This window comes from Bubalus bubalis, chromosome 7 (assembly GCF_019923935.1).
Source record: "Bubalus bubalis isolate 160015118507 breed Murrah chromosome 7, NDDB_SH_1, whole genome shotgun sequence".
Classification (NCBI taxonomy): Eukaryota; Metazoa; Chordata; class Mammalia; order Artiodactyla; family Bovidae; genus Bubalus; species Bubalus bubalis.
This window is the reverse complement of record NC_059163.1, coordinates 105696531-105716711: the sequence shown is the minus strand read 5'-3', so window position 1 is coordinate 105716711 and position 20181 is coordinate 105696531. Positions and strand designations below refer to the sequence as shown.

At 38.7% G+C, this 20181-nt stretch overlaps 1 pseudogene; it reads left to right on the top strand.

Moving 5' to 3' along the window:
- Positions 1-18595: 18595 nt before the first annotated feature.
- Positions 18596-19680, top strand: LOC102408403 (annotated as a pseudogene).
- Positions 19681-20181: the final 501 nt, after the last annotated feature.

The window sequence follows — 20181 nt, the reverse complement described above, 5'->3', positions numbered from 1 at the left end:
CAGGACTCCACATTTTCCTTTTTCTTGATCTACTCCTTCATTTTAGCTGAACATATCCTCCTATCAATTCCTACAGGGGAAAAGGGCGAATGAGAGGTCAATTTTTGAGACCTGGAGAGTTTGAAAATATCTTTATCCTCATACCTGAGTGAGAAATTTTTCTTTCAATTGTAAGGGCATGACTCTGTTTTCTTTACACTTCAGTTTCGTTCTTGAGATAGCTAATGTCATTCTTATTTCTGATCTTTTATTCATGACCTGTTTTATCTTCAGGAAGACTTTAGGATTTTTTTTTTCTTTATTCCTATTCTGAAGGTTTATGATGATATCCCATTATATGGGCTTTCATTACATTAGGCACTTTTCATGGCAAGAAATTCAAATTTCAGTATTTTAAGATATTTTCTCTAGGGTCATTCACTTTTTTATACACATTGCTTCAGAAATGCTAGGGATAAAGGAAGTGACTGAGGATCCCACAGTTCATATTTTCACTAAATACCATGTTTTCAGCCCATCTCACCCTTGTACTCTTAAATGCCAAGTACCCCATGGTTCTGATTAAAACTCTCCTCTCCTGAGACATGAGAAAGGATCTATGTTCATCCTTCATAATACTTGATACTGTCAACTGATGTATCTCTTACAGGTTCTGCCTGGTGATTAACTTACATCAGCAGGCCCCCACTATAATCACTTAGATCATGGGTCCCCAGTCTCCTGGAGAAGTGGCATGAAAGAGGATGAAATGGTTGGATGGCACCACCAACTCAATGGACAGGAGTTTGAGCAAACTCCAGGAGATTGTAAAGGACAGGGAAGCTTGGCATGCTGCAGTCCTTGGCATGGGGTTGCAAGAAGTCCAACACAACTTGGCAACTGAACAACCACTCCAAATGCTAGGCCAGTACGGGTCCATGGCCTGTTAGGAAACGAGCTGCACAAACACTAGGCCAGTGCTGGCCCAGGAACCGAGCTGCACAGCAGGACATAAGTGGAGGAAAGCAAGCAAAGCTTCGTCTGTATTTATAGCCACTCCCCATTGGTCGCATTACCACCTGAGCTCCACTTCAGATCAGCGGCAACATTAGATTCTCAAAGGAGTGTGAACCCTACTACACTTGAATCAACGCGAAACCATCCTTCTCTCCTCCCCTTTGGTCAGTGGAAAAACTGTCTTCCACCAAACTGGTCCCTGGAGCCAAAAAGGCTGGGGACCACTGACTTAGATGATAACCCAACTAATTCAGTTTTCATTCCTTTAATTTCCAGCTTCCAAAAATTTATTGAAATCTTGCTTATGTTATTGTTCCATCTCCAATTCTTTTAGCAATACAGCAAAAAGAAGGAAATGACAAAACAGATAGATAATCTATAACACTTTTCTCATTCTTCTTGTGGTTTAAAGTTGTAGCTCTTAGATTTATGTGTCCTTATTAGTTCCTGAGTATGAAAGCTATTTTAAATCATGGAAGGTCTTGGAAATTAATACTACAGATGAATTAATGGCAGAAGTAGAAAGTAAATATTAGTTTCAGGACTCTCATTAATATCATTATGTATATTAGCAGAGACTATTTCACTAAGTAAAATGAAGAAATGTGTTGGTCATGATACCAATATAACTGAGAAATTTAATTGCCTAAGAAGAATTTGAAGGCAAATGAAATTATATACAACAAAGGACTATTTATATAATGTACAAAGAGTTAATTCAAACCCATTAAAGAAATTTATAATATAAATCCAGCAAATAATTCAAAATAAAATAAAATGAGTACATAAATCAGGGTAAAAACCAGGCTGATGTAATAAACAGGCCCAAAATAAAGTAGCTTAAGGAACATAGAGGTTTATTTCTCTCTCTTATAACAGTCATGGGTGACAAAGTCCAAGTCAGCTAGTGGTTTTGTTTCACACTGTTGTTCAGAAATACCATTTTCTCCCATCTTGTAGTTCTGCAGTTCCCAAACACATGGTCATAGGCTCACCCATGTTTCAGGGGAAAGCCGGGGAAAACGAATCATGGGGAAATAGGCATTCAGTGTTTTAAGGCCAAGTTCCACAAGTGGCACATGCCCTTCTGCTTATACTACCATAATCTGGCCACAGAGTGAAATCTAGCTGCAAAGAGGGCTGGGGAATGAGGCCTGTAACTGAGCAGACGTAAGGAAAAGAGGGAAACTATGGCCTCATGCTGCAGAAGAATGGAAGAAGGGATTTTGGTGGCAAATGGCTGCCTCTGACACAAGGAGATACTATTTTCCATGGTTCCAATAAACAAATGTCTCAAAATGATAGTATACAGTGTTACCAAATAGCTGAAATGAACACATTCATATGTTCATGATGGAAGATTATCTGGTATAATCTTGAAAAGCAACTTGGTGATGCTTATCAAAAACCTTGAAAATAATTATGCCATTTGAACCACTAATATTAATTCCAGGAATTTATAACAATGGAAAAAAAATCACAAAAGGTCTCAAATAATCCTTATATTAAGCATATTTAAGAATTGCTTGTAACAGTGAAAAAGCTGGAAAAATATGAAGAATTTTACTAGTTACCTTCATCTAAGGTCACTAACTTATGCTTCATCATATAAATATTTCTGGTCATACTAGAGCAGATGCTTTATGATTTCTACCTGTTAACCCAACTACCCTTCCACTTTGAAGAAAACTTCCAGTGTAAATTCAAATCTAAATGTCAATCATTGAGATTTATTTACTTAATAATATAATTTCAAAGTAGATAAAACAAAAAAGCATAGAACTTCAAGGAGAAATTGCTGAGTCCACAATTACGGTAGGAGATTTAAATGGCTCTCCTTCAAATATCAACCGAGCTTAAAAAATTGACAATTTTAATAAGATAATTATTAAGCTTAATCTAACGTACATAAAGTATTTTTTCAAACACTTTATGGAACATCTGCCAAGATTTTCCATATGCTAGACTAGAAAATTTAAACCAACTAACATGATGCTTCATTACTCTTAGAAAATCGAGCTTAATACTTATTTACTTTTGATTAAGTAATTATACTGTGCTCAATGTTGATAATTTGGAAAATACAAATAAAATACAAAGGAGATGAATTGCAAATCATTCCAACTTTCTAAAATGTACACATCCATATTAATGAATTCACTTCTCTAAATTAAAAAACTAGTGTAAGTTGACAGTTCTTTAAGTAACAACATGTTTCCTGTCATTAAATATTCTTTGAAATTGTGATTTTTTAATAAATATGTTGGCATAATAGTCCATTATATAGTTGTATACATAGTAGCACATACTAATCATTCCTTTTTGAGGACATTAAAATTTTTCTAGTTGCTGTAGTTTATAAATAAAAAACAAACATAATCAAAAGAAAGAGAGGAAGGCTCAGCAAAGCCAAATCCAGTACAATTAGAAATAAAAACAAAAGATAATCCCCTGTCTTCCACTAACCAATAAAGAACCGTTTATATCTGGAAATTTAAAAACTCACTTCTAAAAGTTCATTTGTTTTTCAGTCACTAAGTCATGTCCAATTTTTTGCAATCCCATGGACTGCAACACACCAGGCTTCTCTGTCCTCTATCTCCCAGCGTTTGCTCAAAATCATGTCCATTGAGTCGATGTATTAAATCAAAATGAAATTTATAATATAGTTACAGCCAAATTAGTATTATGGTACTGCTCTGCTATGCTTAGTCGCTCAATATGTCCAACTTTTTGTGACCCCATGGACTGTAGCCCACCAGGCTTCTCTGTCCATGGGGATTCTCCAGGCCAGAATGCTGGAGTGGGTTGCCATGCCCTCTTCCAGGGGATGTCCTAACCCAGGGACTGAACTCAGGTCTCCCACATTACAGATGGATTCTTTACCATCTGAGTCACCAGGGAAACCTGAAAATAGTGGAGTGGGTAGCCTATCCCTTCCCAGGGGATTTTCCCGACCCAAGAAACAAACTGGGGTATCATGCATTACAGACAATTCTTTACCAGCTAAACTACTAAGGAAGCCCCTAGTCTCATGGTCAGATCAGATCAGATCAGTCGCTCAGTCGTGTCCGACTCTTTGCGATCCCATGAATTGCAGCACGCCAGGCCTCCCTGTCCATCACCAACTCCCGGAGTTCACTCAGACTCACGTCCATCAAGTCAGTTGTGTCATCCAGCCATCTCATCCTCTGTCGTCCCCTTCTCCTCCTGCCCCCAATCCCTCCCAGCATCAGAGTCTTTTCCAATGAGTCAACTCTTCGCATGAGGTGGCCAAAGTACTGGAGTTTCAGCTTTAGCATCAGTCCTTCCAAAGAAATCCCAGGGCTGATCTCCTTCAGAATGGACGTGTTGGATCTCCTTGCAGTCCAAGGGACTCTCAAGAGTCTTCTCCAACACCACAGTTCAAAAGCATCAATTCTTCGGCGCTCAGCCTTCTTCACAGTCCAACTCTCACATCCATACATGACCACAGGAAAAACCATAGCCTTGACTAGACAAACCTTTGTTGGCAAAGTAATGTCTCTGCTTTTGAACATGCTATCTAGGTTGGTCATAACTTTCCTTCCAAGGAGTAAGCGTCTTTTAATTTCATGGCTGCAGTCACCATCTGCAGTGATTTTGGAGCCCAGAAAAATAAAGTCTGACACTGTTTCCACTGTTTCCCCATCTATTTCCCATGAAGTGGTGGGACCGGATGCCATGATCTTTGTTTTCTGAATGTTGAGCTTTAAGCCAACTTTTTCACTCTCCACTTTCACTTTCATCAAGAGGCTTTTGAATTCCTCTTCACTTTCTGCCACAAGGGTGGTGTCATCTGCATATCTGAGGTTATTGATATTTCTCCCGGCAATCTTGATTCCAGTTTGTGTTTCTTCCAGTCCAGCATTTCTCATGATGTACTCTGCATAGAAGTTAAATAAACAGGGTGACAATATACAGCCTTGATGAATTCCTTTTTCTATTTGGAACCAGTCTGTTGTTCCATGTCCAGTTCTAACTGTTGCTTCCTGACCTGCATACAAATTTCTCAAGGGGCAGATCAGGTGGTCTGGTATTCCCATCTCTTGAAGAATTTTCCACAGTTTATTGTGATCCACACAGTCAAAGGCTTTGGCACAGTCAATAAAGCAGAAATAGATGTTTTTCTGGAACTCTCTTGCTTTTTCAATGATCCTATTGTTGTTGGCAATTTGATCTTTGGTTCCTCTGCCTTTTCTAAAACCAGCTTGAACATCAGGAAGTTCATGGTTCACATATTGCTGAAGCCTGGCTTGGAGAATTTTGAGCATTACTTTACTAGCGTGTGAGATGAGTGCAATTGTGCGGTAGTTTGAGCATTATTTGGCATTGCCTTTCTTTGGGATTGGAATGAAAACTGACCTTTTCCAGTCCTGTGGCCACTGCTGAGTTTTCCAGATTGGCTGGCATATTGAGTGAAGCACTTTCACAGCATCATCTTTCAGGATTTGGAATAGCTCAACTGGAATTCTAGCTTTGTTCATAGTGATACTTTCTAAGGCCCACTTGACTTCACATTCCAGGATGTCTGGCTCTAGGTCAGTGATCACACCATCGTGATAATCTGGGTTCTGAAGATCTTTTTTGTACAGTTCTTCTGGGTATTCTTGACATCTCTTCTTAATATCTTCTGCTTCTGTCAGGTCCATACCATTTCTGTCCTTTATCGAGCCCATCTTTGCATGAAATGTTCCTTTGGTATCTCTGATTTTCTTGAAGAGATCCCTAGTCTTTCCCATTCTGTTGTTTTCCTCTATTTCTTTGTATTGATCGCTGAGGAAGGCTTTCTTATCTCTTCTTGCTATTCTTTGGAACTCTGCATTCAGATGTTTATATCTTCCCGTTTCTCCTTTGCTTTTCACTTCTCTTCTTTTCACAGCTATTTGTAAGGCCTCCCCAGACAGCCATTTTGCTTTTTTGCATTTCTTGTCCATGGGGATGGTCTTGATCCCTGTCTCCTGTACAATGTCACGAACCTCATTCCATAGTTCATCAGGCACTCTATCTATCAGATCTAGGCCCTTAAATCTATTTCTCACTTCCACTGTATAGTCATAAGGGATTTGATTTAGGTCATACCTGAATGGTCTAGTGGTTTTCCCTACTTTCTTCAATTTAAGTCTGAATTTGGCAATAAGGAGTTCATGGTCTGAGCCCCAGTCAGCTCCTGGTCTTGTTTTTGCTGACTGTATAGAGCTTCTCCATCTTTGGCTGCAAAGAATATAATCAATTTGATTTCAGTGTTGACCATCTGGTGATGTCCATGTGTAGAGTCTTCTGTTGTGTTGTTGGAAGAGGGTGTTTGTTATGACCAGTGCATTTTCTTGGCAAAACTCTGTTAGTCTTTGCCCTGTCTCATGGTACTTCACATCAAATTTATTGGTAGAAACTTCCTAGTTGAAGAGAGTAGCATAGTTTTGTCACTTTCTTCTTTCCTATATATCACTTAAAAATAACAAAGGGGATGTGGAAGAGAAAGCCTTATATGAATCTGCAAATCATAAAACTGATAGACAAGCTTCCAAAAGCAGTGACAATCAAGGCAGGCAAGAGCACTGGATGAGGGGAGCCTGTGCTGTGCCCCGAGCAGGGCTGACTCCAAAGAACATTTTCCAAGCTGGAATGCTTACTTCAAGATGCAAAATCAGATCCCTTTTTAGTAACAATAGGGAAAAAAACGTATAGGCTGGTGACAAGGAGCTTCCCTGAGCCTGATAGAGTTCCAGAAACAGAGATATTAAAAGACGCTTACTCCTTGGAAGGAAAGTTATGACCAACCTAGATAGCATATTCAAAAGCAGAGACATTACTTTGCCAACAAAGGTTCGTCTAGTCAAGGCTATGGTTTTTCCTGTGGTCATATATGGATGTGAGAGTTGGACTGTGAAGAAGGCTGAGCGCCGAAGAATTGATGCTTTTGAGCTGTGGTGTTGGAGAAGACTCTTGAGAGTCCCTTGGACTTCAAGGAGATCCAACCAGTCCATTCTGAAGGAGATCAGCCCTGGGATTTCTTTGGAAGAAATGATGCTAAAGCTGAAACTCCAGTACTTTGGCCACCTCATGCGAAGAGTTGACTCATTGGAAAAGCCTCTGATGCTGGGAGGGATTGGGGGCAGGAGGAGAAGGGGATGACAGGATGAGATGGCTGGATGGCATCACTGACTCGATGGACGTGAGTCTGAGTGAACTTCGGGAGTTGGTGATGGACAGGGAGGCCTGGCGTGCTGTGATTCATGGGGTCACAAAGAGTTGGACACGACTGAGCGAGATCTGATCTGAACATTGATTGGGAAACCCCCTGAAGTACTTGAACCCACGTTGGCCTTGCACAGTTTGCTCTTAGTATCATTACACTGGTTTTAATCATGGGAATCATCTTGGCCCATTCTCCATAATATCCTTTATTTAAATATTCAAGATTAATTCTCATGGGCGACTGAGCTCAGTTAAATGGCTCTGATTTCAGGTGTTAAATGATGTCAGCTTCTTAATGTGAAATAAAGAATTTCTTGTTTTAACTGTAAAACAAAAATTCCAAGCATTTCTTAAGGGAGTTTAGATCCCTTAAGAAATCCTGAAGAGGCTCTGAGTTAATTTGCCTCCAACATTTATTTCTTTTTCATTAACAAGGTTGGGACAACACCAGGTAGGTGGTTAAATCTGTTTTTGCTTAACGGATCACTGATCCTTCATGGTATTTTCAAATCCAATCCACCAGTTAACTTTTCAAAAACAGGTTCTCAAAACGTCTACATACACATGCAAATGTGGGCTCTCAAAGGAAAAACACAGCTACTACGGAATTTCATGCCCAAAATGAGGCCCAAGACTAAGGGAATGTAGGCGGCAAGTTGGAATCAGTGTCCAGGACCCATTTAATCCAGAGCATTCCTTGATGCTGCAATCATTTTGCCAAGAAGCTCTTATTCTGAGGAAAGAAAGAATTAAGTTGTTTAGTATTAACATTTTGACCCATGTTTACTGTGTTAAAGAGTAGGGGAGGTAGGAGGGGGGGTTCAGGATGGGCAACACATGTACACCCATGGCTGATTCATGTCAATGTATGGCAAAAACCACTACAATATTGTAAAGTAATTAGCCTCCAATTAAAATAAAGAAATTAATTTTTTAAAAAAAGAGTAGTATTCTATGGTTTTCTTAGAGTATGTATAAAATTACTAGGTGATCAGTATGAACAATTTAACCATATCACCCACAGTTTTTTCCTGTTATTGATAAAGTATAGGAGAAGGCAATGGCAACCCACTCCAGTACTCTTGCCTGGAAAATCCCATGGACGGAGGGGCCTGGTGGGCGGCAGTCCATGGGGTTGCTAGGAGTCGGACACGACTGAGCAACTTCACTTTCACTTTTCACTTTCATGCATTGGAGAAGGAAATGGCAACCCACTCCAGTTTTCTTGCCTGGAGAATCCCAGGGATGGGGGAGCCTGGTGGGCTGTCGTCTATGGGGTCGCACAGAGTCGGACACAACTGAAACGACTTAGCAGCAGCAGCAGCAGATAAAGTATAAGCATAGTCATAAAAGTTATCACATGCTGACTTTTCAATTACATTAGCACTAACTTTTTCACGTTGAAACTTACAAAGTTTTCGACTCTAGACTAGTATTTTACATGGACAGAGGAGCATGCTGCTGCTGCTAAGTCACTTCAGTCGTGTGCGTGGTGGGCTACAATTCATGGGATCACAAAGAGTCGGACATGACTGAGCTACTTTCACTTTCACTTCTTTGTAAGGCAGGGAGAACCAATATTGTTCTCTCCATTTACCAGTGAGGAAACGGAATCTCTTGGAGCTCAGTAGATAAAATTCAGCTTCCTGAGTCTCCTCATTCTGGGAGCTATTCCCTAGTATTGTCTCTCCTGAAGTTCACAAACCCATTACCATCTATTTAGGAAGTCCACACATATTACAAGTTTCAAACAATTCTAGGCTTCTTGGGGAAATGAAGAAGAGAAGCAAAGCAAAATAAAGCTCTATCTGTTAAAAACAGCAAGTTACTTTACAAGCAAAATAAGTTTATTTAAAGATAGCAGAGAATTGCAATTAGGGACAAGCATGCTGTGGGAAAATCTATAGGCAAGTCCAGCAAACAAAGGAAAGTAACTGTTACTTTATAGAGAAGAGGGAAAGGCTGGGAGGAAGAGTTTTGAATGAAAGTCCATTGGAGGAAAGTGAGAATTTAAGTTAGTGATGGCTTCCCATTGGCTGAATTGCAATGTTCTCATTGGTGGCACTTGTCACTGGGCAAGGAGAAAAACTTCCTCCTGCTGGGGTAGTAAAGTAGTAATCTTCCTCCTGTTAGAAGGTTAGACACAAGGTATGTCTCTTCCTTTTGGGGGTCCGCAGACGGCAATGAGCGGTAGTGTGTGAGAGCTTCCCCTTCTGGATTCCCAACTTCAATTTAAATGAGGTTTCCTGTATTCAGTGTCACACTCCCAATTGAAGAAATTCAGTATGAAAGAACCTTTGAAACAGACCCTCACAAACCCAGCTTTTATGTACCCTTGCCATAAACAGCACCCAGGCTAATTCTTGCTAAAAATCCACAGAGGGAAAATTGTTACAGACTAACTGAGGACTGAAGCATTCTTTGGCTATTCACTTTGTGCAGAAAGTTAAGTGAAAGATTTAACCAGAAACAAGGCTGTCTCTAAGCACAGAATATATAAGTGCTTGCTGAAGTTTTCTTGCAGATATTTGAATATATATAACAAGTATATACCTGTTGCACTTTCACCTACTAAAGATTTGCTATAAATTTGTTCATTTTCAATTCCAATTTCATAATGGGGAAGTAAGATTTTTCTGTTAAATAAGTATATTTAAATAATAATCTTGTATATCTTTGTTTTTACTTCTTATAATGACTCCCTATAAGAAATGAATTCAAGTTTATCAAACTGTTTAAATCTGGATAACAGGGTATTAAAGTAAAGATTTACCTCAAGTGCAAGTTCAGGGAAACTTCTTATATTTAGAGAAGCTGTTCTTTTGCCTAAAGGTGAGACTGCTTTTGACCAGACCTTCTTTGTTTGGGGTTGAATCACTTGAATGGCCCCACTGAGTTATATAAATGTAGTGTTATCTGTCCTTCAGGAAGTTGTAACAGGACAATTCATTTGTTTGTTTAGTGATTTACCAAAACTAATCAGTAGAGTTGATTGCTAGGGTGAGGTACGGGAATTTGTATGAGGAGGCTTCAGCTTCCTGGGAAAAGAGAAAAAAAATGGAAGTTCCAACCTCCTCTGTTGTGACAGAGGATGAGATGGTTGGAAGACACCAATCAATGGACATGAGTTTGAACAAACTCCGGGAGATGGTGAAGGACGGGAAGCCTGGTGTGCTGCAGCCCGTGGGGTCACACAGTCAGACACAACTTAGTGACTGAACAACAACAACCTCTACCGTTCCTATTTCTCAAAGTTCAGAGTTGAGGAGTATTGTTGGCATAGAGTAGAACAGAGGGGTACAGAATATGGCCCAGGTGTAGGATAGATGAAAGAATAAAGCAAAAGAAAATTTTCCTGAGAAAAGTAGGATTCTGGGCCAAATACTAGAGTTCACAAAATGCCCAAAGATATTTTTTCAAGGAAAACATCTTCTGGATGATAACAGAAGCTCTGCTGGGCATACTCAGTCTAGCATGTTTCTGGGCTGAGTGCAGAAATGTGAAACAGCTGTAATGTTGGAGCTCAGTGTGACAACCTGTGGCCCAAATAAGATCTAGATCAGCAATGGACCAACATCTGTTGAAATCCACCTTTAAACAATGACTACTCCATGGCCAGGGGAAGTAAAAGCAAAAGACTGATTAGTCTTGTTTTTTTCTTTTCACAGTGTTTGGATGAAAAGTGACTCTGACTGAGAAAGGCCTTAGAGTTCTTAGGCAATTCAAGAGTTGAGGGAGTTTCAAGAGAAACTCACAGGCAAATTAGTTACTAACATTTAAATATGAGAATTTTCTATCAGCACTGTTGTCTATATCATCTTCCTATAAAGTTTTAGTAGAATAGACTATTGGCTTTTTCTGATTTGTTTGAACTTACTAATAGTAAATTAAATGTCTGTTACATGAAGTAGTTTGAACTTTTTCTATGGCATTTGACTTGTACCTATTATAGGACCAGTGAGTAGAAATTAGTCACTTAGATTTTGAGTACACTTAAGGGGCTTCCCTAATAACTCAGTTGGTAAAGAATACGCCTGCAATGCAGGAGACCTGATTCGATCCCTGGGTAGGGAAGCTCCCCTGGAGAAGGGAAAGGCTACCTACTCCAGTATTCTGGTCTGGAGAATTCCAGCGACTTCATAGTCCATGGGATTGAAAACAGTTGGACACGACTGAGCAACTTTCACTTTACTTCACTTCAGCAGACCATCCAGCAGCATCTAGATGTATTTAACTGAGACTCATATGCATATTTTATGGAGAAAATTTAATGTTATAACTTTTGTGAATGTAAATCTCATAAAAATATTAAAAACAAGAATTTAAAAAATAAGAATTTTCACATAAAATTCTTTTGGGGAAAAAAGTTCTCTTGTAAAAAAACATCTGAGAATCTTGCAACACTGGACTCAAATTCTGATTGTAAATTCCAAATGGAGCTAAATACCAACTACCAGCTTTAGGTGACATGCATCCTCCAGTTCACCACACCCCATTTCATTACTGACTGAACCAGATGATACTTGCCATTTTTTTCACTCATTGTGTCTTTATCATGACACAAGTCCTGTATTTAGTACCCATTCCAGTTATTCACAATACTTACCTGGCACTGGAGTTCATAAATTCTATCCTAGACTCTTTCAGATGGTATTTGTAATCTCAATTCCTTAGTATATTTCTAGTCCGCATCAGTAGAATGTCCTGCTGAATAAAGTCCACCTGATTTTTTTTCTCTACGCCTCTACTCTTCTTCTCTCCTTGTTGACAATTGTTGCAACTTGTCATCTATAAAGGTGTCCACAGATTTTGAATGTTCCCCTCAAAATTCTGCAGGAATTAAATCCAAACAACACAAAGCAGTTATTAGAGAAGCCTGGGTTGTAGGAAAGAGAGTGGTAGGTCTTCTCCCCCATTAAATACAGATTCTTACTTCCTTTTCTCGGCTGTGCTCTGAAAATGGGGAAGGACCCAGAAATAGCAATACTACTATTAATAATTTAAATTTTAACTTTTAACATATTTTTCTGATGAAAGTAAAAATTTCCTCTTTTTTAAGAGGTTTTGACTTCACAATGGAGGCTAAGGAGACATGAGAAATAAACACAATGAGATCCTGGAATTGATATTGGGACAGAGAAAGGATATTAATGCAAAAAAAAAAAAAAAGAAATTTGAGTAAGACTTTTAGTTTAGTTAACATTGTTGTAGTAATGTTACTTTCCTCTTCTGTATCACTGTACTGTATTTATATAAGAAGATACCATGAGGGGAAACTGGCCAAAGATTATATAAGGACTCTGTACTATTTTTGCAACTTTGTCTAAAATTATTTCAAAGTAAATGTTTTCACAATTTAAAATAAATTTTATATTTTTCTTTATGGGCTTCCCAGGTGGCACTAGTGGTAAAGAACCTGCCTGCCAATGCAGGAGATGTAAAGAGATGTGGCTTCAAATCCCTAGGTCGGGAAGATCCTCTGGAGGAGGGCATGGCAATCCACTCCAGTATTCTTGCCTGGAGAATCCCATGGACAGAGGAGCCTGGCAGGCTATGGTCCATAGGGTTGCAAAGATCAGACACAACTGAAGCAACTTAGCCTGCAAGCACATAAACATTTTCCTTTAAATGCATCTGTTAAAACATGTATCTGTGATGTCAAAAAGAGTGAATATGTCCAATACTAATCTCTAAACAGTACTGAAATATTTAGAAAAAGATATCTGTACATTTGTGTAGAAACCCTTCTGTGATGTATATACATTCCCATGGCACACACTATGTCAACAGTTGTTAGATTTTCCATGGTCTGGCTATCTCCCTGGTTATATTGCTCTATTTTAGTCTCTTACTATTAGCTTTGCCTGGACTAAGTCCAAAGATAGCCAGTGTTCTTGAACATTATGTGTTGTGTGTTCTACTGTAAAATGTGCAGTGGGTCAGTTGCCCAAGCACTTCTCTTACCCTAACAGGAGGATCTAACTGAGTCTGGCCACTTTCATATGTATGATAACTCTAAGGGCCACTGTGCTGTGCTTAGTTGCTCAGTCATGTCTGAATCTTTGCGACCCCATGGACTGTGGCCCACCAGGCTCCTCTATCTGTGGTGATTCTCTAGGCAAGAAAACTGGAGTGGGCTGTCATGCCCTTCTCCAGGAGATCTTTCCAACCCAATGATCAAGTCCAGGTCTCCCACAATCCTGCAGGCAGATTCTTTACAGTCTGAGCCACCAGGAAAGCCCCTAAAGGGACACTACTTTCTCCCTTAGATTCTCTACACCATTATGAGTCAAATCTCTTTTTCATCAACATTGGTATTTGCTACCCTTATGTCTTAATTCACTCAATAAATATTTATTAAGCATCTGTTATATGTAATGGACTAGCTAAGCCATGAAAGCTGACTCTTTGGAAAAGGCCCTGGTGCTGGGAAAGACTGAAGGCAAAAGGAGAAGGATGATGAGATTATTAGATAGCATCAGTGACTCAACGGACATGAATCTGAGCAAATTCTGGGAGATAGTGGAGGACAGAGGAGCTTGGCATGCTGCAATCCATGCGGTCACAAAGAACAGACACAAATTAGCTACTGAACAACGAAAACAACAAAGCAATGAGACTACAGAAAGAAAACACTGGATATTAATCTTATCTTTATGGAACTAGACACATACTTGGTGTGTATACTTAATGAATGAATAATTGGCTGTTTTCATCCTTCTTTCCTTCCACTTTCTTCTTCTTCTTTTTTTTTTTTTTTTCTTCTCTTCCATTTCAGGTCTTGAATGATAACTTCTCTCTGGCTCCTAAAAATATTTTTTAAAATCTATTTCAGTTCACCAATTTATTGTATAAAAGAATCTTGATTATATACAATTAGCTCAACTCTGTTATATTAGCATCTATAACTTTTGTTTTTGAAAAATACTGCACGGTCAACAGGTTTCACAGTATATGGTTTGTCATTCAATCTAAAATTTATATATTTGTGAGCATAGGTATAAACATGCAAAGAGTTGGAGGTTTTGAGTCTCGCTCTTTTCAACAGCCTGCTTCCATGGCAACAGAATCTATTAGAAGCAACCTTGTCACCACAACTTTAGGTTCAAATAATTTCACAGAAAAGATAAAAAGGTATGTGGCAACTCTATCTTGCTCCATCTTTTACATAAAGTAATTTCTCAGAAATATGATCAGCATTTGAGACAACCGTGATTAAAAATTAAAAGGCCCTGAGAGAAAAAGACTATCCATAACAGGGATTTTGAAAACTTAATGAAAGGTAGAGAAAACGTGGTAGGACTGCAGTCTTTAACGTTTTCTGCATAGTGAACAATTGATCCAAAGTTTAAAATGTGAAGCTTTAGATCATCACTGCGAGACTAAAATGTTTATCCTAAAGAGTTTATACTTAGACGCTCATGAAGAACAAAAACTTTTTTATCCATTAAGGTTGAAGAAATCCTCAATTTATAGTGTCACTTATTACTTGGAACAGAAAATTAAACATGAGTGCAAATATATCATTATGTCCTTTGAATGTCAGAGGACTTTTTCCAAACCCATTGTACAACAAAGGCAGAGGAGCCCTGTGTGTGTGTGTGTGTGTGTGTGTGTCCTCAGTCATGTCCAACCCATGGACTGTAGCCCTCCAAGCTCCTCTGTTCATGGGATTTTCCAGGCCAGAACACTGGAGTGGGTTGCCATTTCCTACTCCAGTGGATATTCCCGATGTAGGGATCGAACCTACATCTCTTGCATCTCCTGGACTGGCAGGCAGAGTCTTTACCACTGTACCAAGTGGAAAGCCCTAAGAGGGGCCCTAGTATGACACAGAATTGTCAGCCCAACATTTTTTTGTCCTTGGTTCACTGGCTTTCCAAATCACTGTGCTCTAAAACACTCTGCGTCAGTTTTGTTGAACTCAATAGGTCATGGAGTCTTCTCATGAGGTCTCGGTCATAGAATTAATTCCAGGATATATTAAGTTTTATGGTCACAGACAGCACCAAAATTTCCACTAATCATAAGAAAAGGTGGGCCAGCCAGCAAGACTAAAAACTTCATCTTCAAAACTGTTTACTGAAGTTATTATAATGATTAAATATAATCAAGTACATATTACCCATTTGTATTTAGTTTTATTAGGAGATTTAGCCCAGGCTGTGATTGTTTGGTCAATGTAGCCCCTTCAGAGATAAAGACAGAGTAATTTCTGTAAAGAACAATAGATACAGTCTGGTCACTGGATATAAAATTTAAAAATTTACTTATAACTTAGATAAATGTAACATGACTATATGTGTAATCAACATCTAATATTGTCTGATGTCCATAGCAATATACACACACATATACAAATTTGTCAATTTGCAAATTTTAAATTCATGGTTTAAAGTTAGAATATTAGGGACTTAAATTTATAACATTAGAATAAAATTTTTTTGGTGCTTTTAAATTCTGCCTCAGCCTAGTTCATGGAAAATAGTCTGGCAAAAAAATTTATTTGCATTCTTGGTAAGGCCTAGCGTGCTATAGTCCATGGAGTCGCACAAGAGTTAGACACAACTTAGTGACTGAAAAATAACAACAAAAGTATTTTTTTTAATAAATATCTTTCCCCACCAGAATACAAACTCCAAAAGCCCAGAGACTATCTACATTGAACTCAGCATAAACACCAGCAGGCACTAAACCAATTGTAGACTAGTTGAAGAGAGCCAGTTAAGTTCAAAAGCTACTTTTTGTTAAATTTCTTTTAATTTTTAAGCTTAGAAGTTATAAGAATTTAATTTTGAGATAATTCTATACTTACAAAAAGTTGCAGAAATACTATAAAAAATTCTTATACACCTTCCACTCATATTCTATAAATATCATCTTACATGACTCAGATGGTAAGGAATCTGCCTGCAATGTGGGAGACCCAGGTTCAATCCCTGGGTTGGGGAGACTGCTGGAGGAGGGAATGGCAACCCACTCCAGTATTCTTGCCTGGAGACTTCCATGCACAGAAGAGCCTGGAGAGCTACAGTCCATGGGGTCAAAGAGTCAGACATGACTAAGTGATTAACACTTTCACCTTCTATATAACCACAGTGAGTGCTCGAGTTCTAGTCACTCAGCCGTGTCCACCTCTTTGCAACCCCATTGATTGTAGCTCACCTGGCTTCTTCTGTCCATGGGATTTCCCAGGCAAGAATACTGGAGTGGGTAGCCATTCCCTTCTCCAGGGGATCTTCCCAACCCAGGAATCAAACCCAGGTCTTCCAAATTGCAGGCAGATTCTTTACTGTCTGAGTCACCAGGGAAGTTCCATATAACCACAGTACTATCATTAAAATCAAGAAATTAGTATTAGAATCAATCTTAACCTTAAGTAACACTATTATCTAATTTACAGATTTTCTTCAAATTTACCAATTTACCCACTAATGTTCTTTATCTGGTTTAAGATCTAACCTACGATGCATGTAGTTGTCATGTCACTTTACTCTCCTATAAGCTGAAGTAGTTCCTCAGCCTTTCTTTGTCTTTCATGACCTTGACACTTTAAAGAATGCTAGCCAGTTATTTTGTAGAATGCTGCTCAATTGGAATTTATCTGATGTTTCCTCATGATTAAATTCAGATTATTCATTGTTGTTAAGAATACCACAGTAGTGATGCTGTGTCCTTCTCGGTCCATCATATCAGGAGGCACATGATATCAGTTTGTCCCATCGTAGGTAGTATTGACTTTGATCACATGACAAAGGTAAAAACAGCTGGTGGAGAACAGTATTTTGTTACAGCAGCCCAAACAGATTAAAATAAAGAGATCTACAACATACACAAAATACATTAAGACACTCTATTAAAAAAATCAGGCATGAAATAAAGAGAAGAAAAAACACTACTTTTCTAATCAACCAATAAATCTATTACAATATAGGACTCTTCCAAATTTCTGTTTTATCTTGTGTCAGTTTTGGTAAGTTGTACTTTTCAAAGAATTCATCGATTTCACCTAAGTTGTTAAACATATGAGCATAAAGTTGTCAATATATTCTCTTACTGGGCTTCCCTTGTGGCTCAGCTAGTAAAGAAGTCATCTGCAACATGGGAGACCTGGGTTTGATCCCTGGGTTGTGTAGATCCCCTGAAGAAGGGAAAGGCTACCCACTCCAGTATTCTGGCTGGGATAATTCAATGGACTGTATGGTCCATGGGGTCACAAAGAGTCAGACACAACTGAGCAACTTTCACTCACTCACTCATATTCTCTTATTATTCTTGTTATGTCTATAATATCTATAATGATAGTCCCTCTCTATTCTTTAGAGCAGCAAATTTTATTTTCACCACCAGATACATCCACAACTGAGTGTCATTTCTGTTTTGGCCCAGCATTTTCATTCTTTCTAGAGTTATTTCTCTGTTCTTCCCAAGTAGCATATTGGACATCTACCAACCTGGGAGGGCGCATCTTCCCGTGTCACATCTTTTTGTCTTTTCATACTGTTCGTGGGGTTCTTGAGGCAAGAATACTGAGGTGGTTTGCCATTGCCTTCTCCCTGAACTGCCTGGTTCATAGCTTCATTGAGATACACAAGGTAATGCTCAATATCCTTTAAGCTAGGCTTCAACAATACAGGAACCAAGAACTTCCAGACATACAAGTTGGATTTAGAAAAGACAGAGGAACCAATGATCAAATTGCCAACATACACTGGATAATAGAAAAAGCAAGGGAATTCTAGAAAAAACATCTGCTTCACTGACTATGCTAAAGCCTTTGTGTGGATCACAATAAACTGAGGAAAATTCTTAAAGAAATGAGAATAAATACCAGACCACTTAACTTGCTTCCTGAGAAACCTACATGCAAGTCAAGAAGCAACAATTTGAATTGGACATGGAACAACAGACTGATTCAAAACTGGGAAAAAAATATGTCAAGGCTGCATATTGTCACCCTGCTTATTTAATGTATATGAAGAGTACATCATATGAAATGCTGAGCTCGATGAATCAAGAGATTCAGAAATCAAGAGATTTCTGGGAGAAATCTCAATAACCTCAGATATGCAGATGATACCACTTTAATGGCAGAAAGTGAAGAGGAGCTAAAGAGCCTCTTGATGCGAGTGAGAGAAGAGAGTGAAAATGCTGGCTTAAAATTCAACATTCATAAAATGAAGGTCATGGCATCCAGCCCCATCAATTCATGGCAAACAGATGGGGAAAAACTGGAAACAGTGGCAGATTTTATTTTCTTGGGCTCCAAAATCACTGCAGATGGTGACTGCAGCCATGAAATTTAAAATTATTATTTTAAAAGATGTGTGCTGCAGTTTGCAGGCCCTGCCCCTTTGCCCTCTCCCTATGTCCCTTTGCCAACATGGTTGCTCCCTGTGTGTCCTGCCCCCTAGCTGCCTCCTTCTGTCTCTTTCTTAGGGTTAGGATTAGCTTTGCCCCCAGACAAGGCCTCTGGAGAGCCGCCACTGCTGAGCTACAGACAAGGACCAGATGCCACTTATCAAGGCTAAGAAGGGCTTCCCTGGTGGCTCAGATGGTAAAGAATCCACCTGAAATTTGGGAGACCTGGGTTCAATCCCTGGGTTGGGAAGATCCCCTGGAGGAGGGCATGGCAACACACTCCAGTATTCTTGCCTGGAGGATTTGGATAGACAGAGAAGCCTGGTGGGTTACAGTCCATGGGGTCACAAAGAGTCGGACATAACTGAGTGACTAAGCACAGCAAAGGCTAAGACACACTGCAGTTATAACAAGAAAAATGTTGCAGCCTTAAGACGTGAAACTACGTAGCAGATTTTAGAATTCAACATAGGAAAGAGACATTTAACTAACATGATGGGAAAAGATTCAGAAAGTTTTACCCAAGAGAATATTGACAGAGTGATTACTTACCTTTTCCCCGGGGGTTTGAGAAGTGAGCCCAGCCAATAATGAAGCATCTTGAAGAGATTTTTCCAAAACAAAGAGCATCCAGTGGGGAGAAGATGGCCGCCCATTTCATTTTATTTTATACTGGCAAACAAGCATATTATTCATGAATTCATGAGGCACACCGAAAGCTACTACATGTGAAGAAGAAAAAAAAACAACCAAAACCACTTGTGAGCTCAAGGTCTGTTTTCAGAAAAAACTAAAAACCAAAGACCCAATTGGCAGCAGGTGACTGATTAAGGAGGAACTAGAAGAAATGTTAGTGGAAAAACTGTCAGATCAAGAATAAGCTCAGTCCATTTGGCTGCTGAAAAGATTATCAATGTTGCCCTCTGGTGCTATTGAAGAAGAATTTGTGTTCATAAGCAGAAATAATGACAAACTATAAAAATAATCTCAGCCTTTAGATAAAATGTTGATCTTGATAGTTTCCTCTGTTAAAAAAAAAATAGAAGTATGTTATTTACTTTCCAAATTTTGAGGGATTTTCTAAATATCTGATATTTTCACTGAATACAGAAGTCTAGTCAGACAGTTTTCTTTCAGTGTCTTAAAGATATTGTCCCAGTGTTTTCTGGAAACCATTGTTATTAATATTCAGTCTTTTATATTCTTGTCCTCCTGTGTGTAATGTGTCTTTTTTTCCTATTGTAATACTTTCTCTTTCTCTTTATTTTTCATCAAGATGTGCCTAGGGTGATTTTCTTTTTTTTCTGTAGTGAGACATTTAAATCAAAAATTAAGATTTTTTTGAGCTATTATTTGTCATATATTTTCCACTAAAATTAACCATATGTTAGACTTCTTGCTATTGCTCCACAGATATTGAGGCTCTGTTCATTTTCTAAATAATCTTTATTTCTTCTGTTCTTCCGATTGACTAATTTCTGATGATCTATCTTTAAGATTACTGTGATTTCTTTGTCATCTTCAGTCTTCTGCTAAACTTCCAGTATTTTTAGATTTCAGATATTTCACATTTCAGTTCTATAATTTTTTAATGGTTCTCTTTCATAG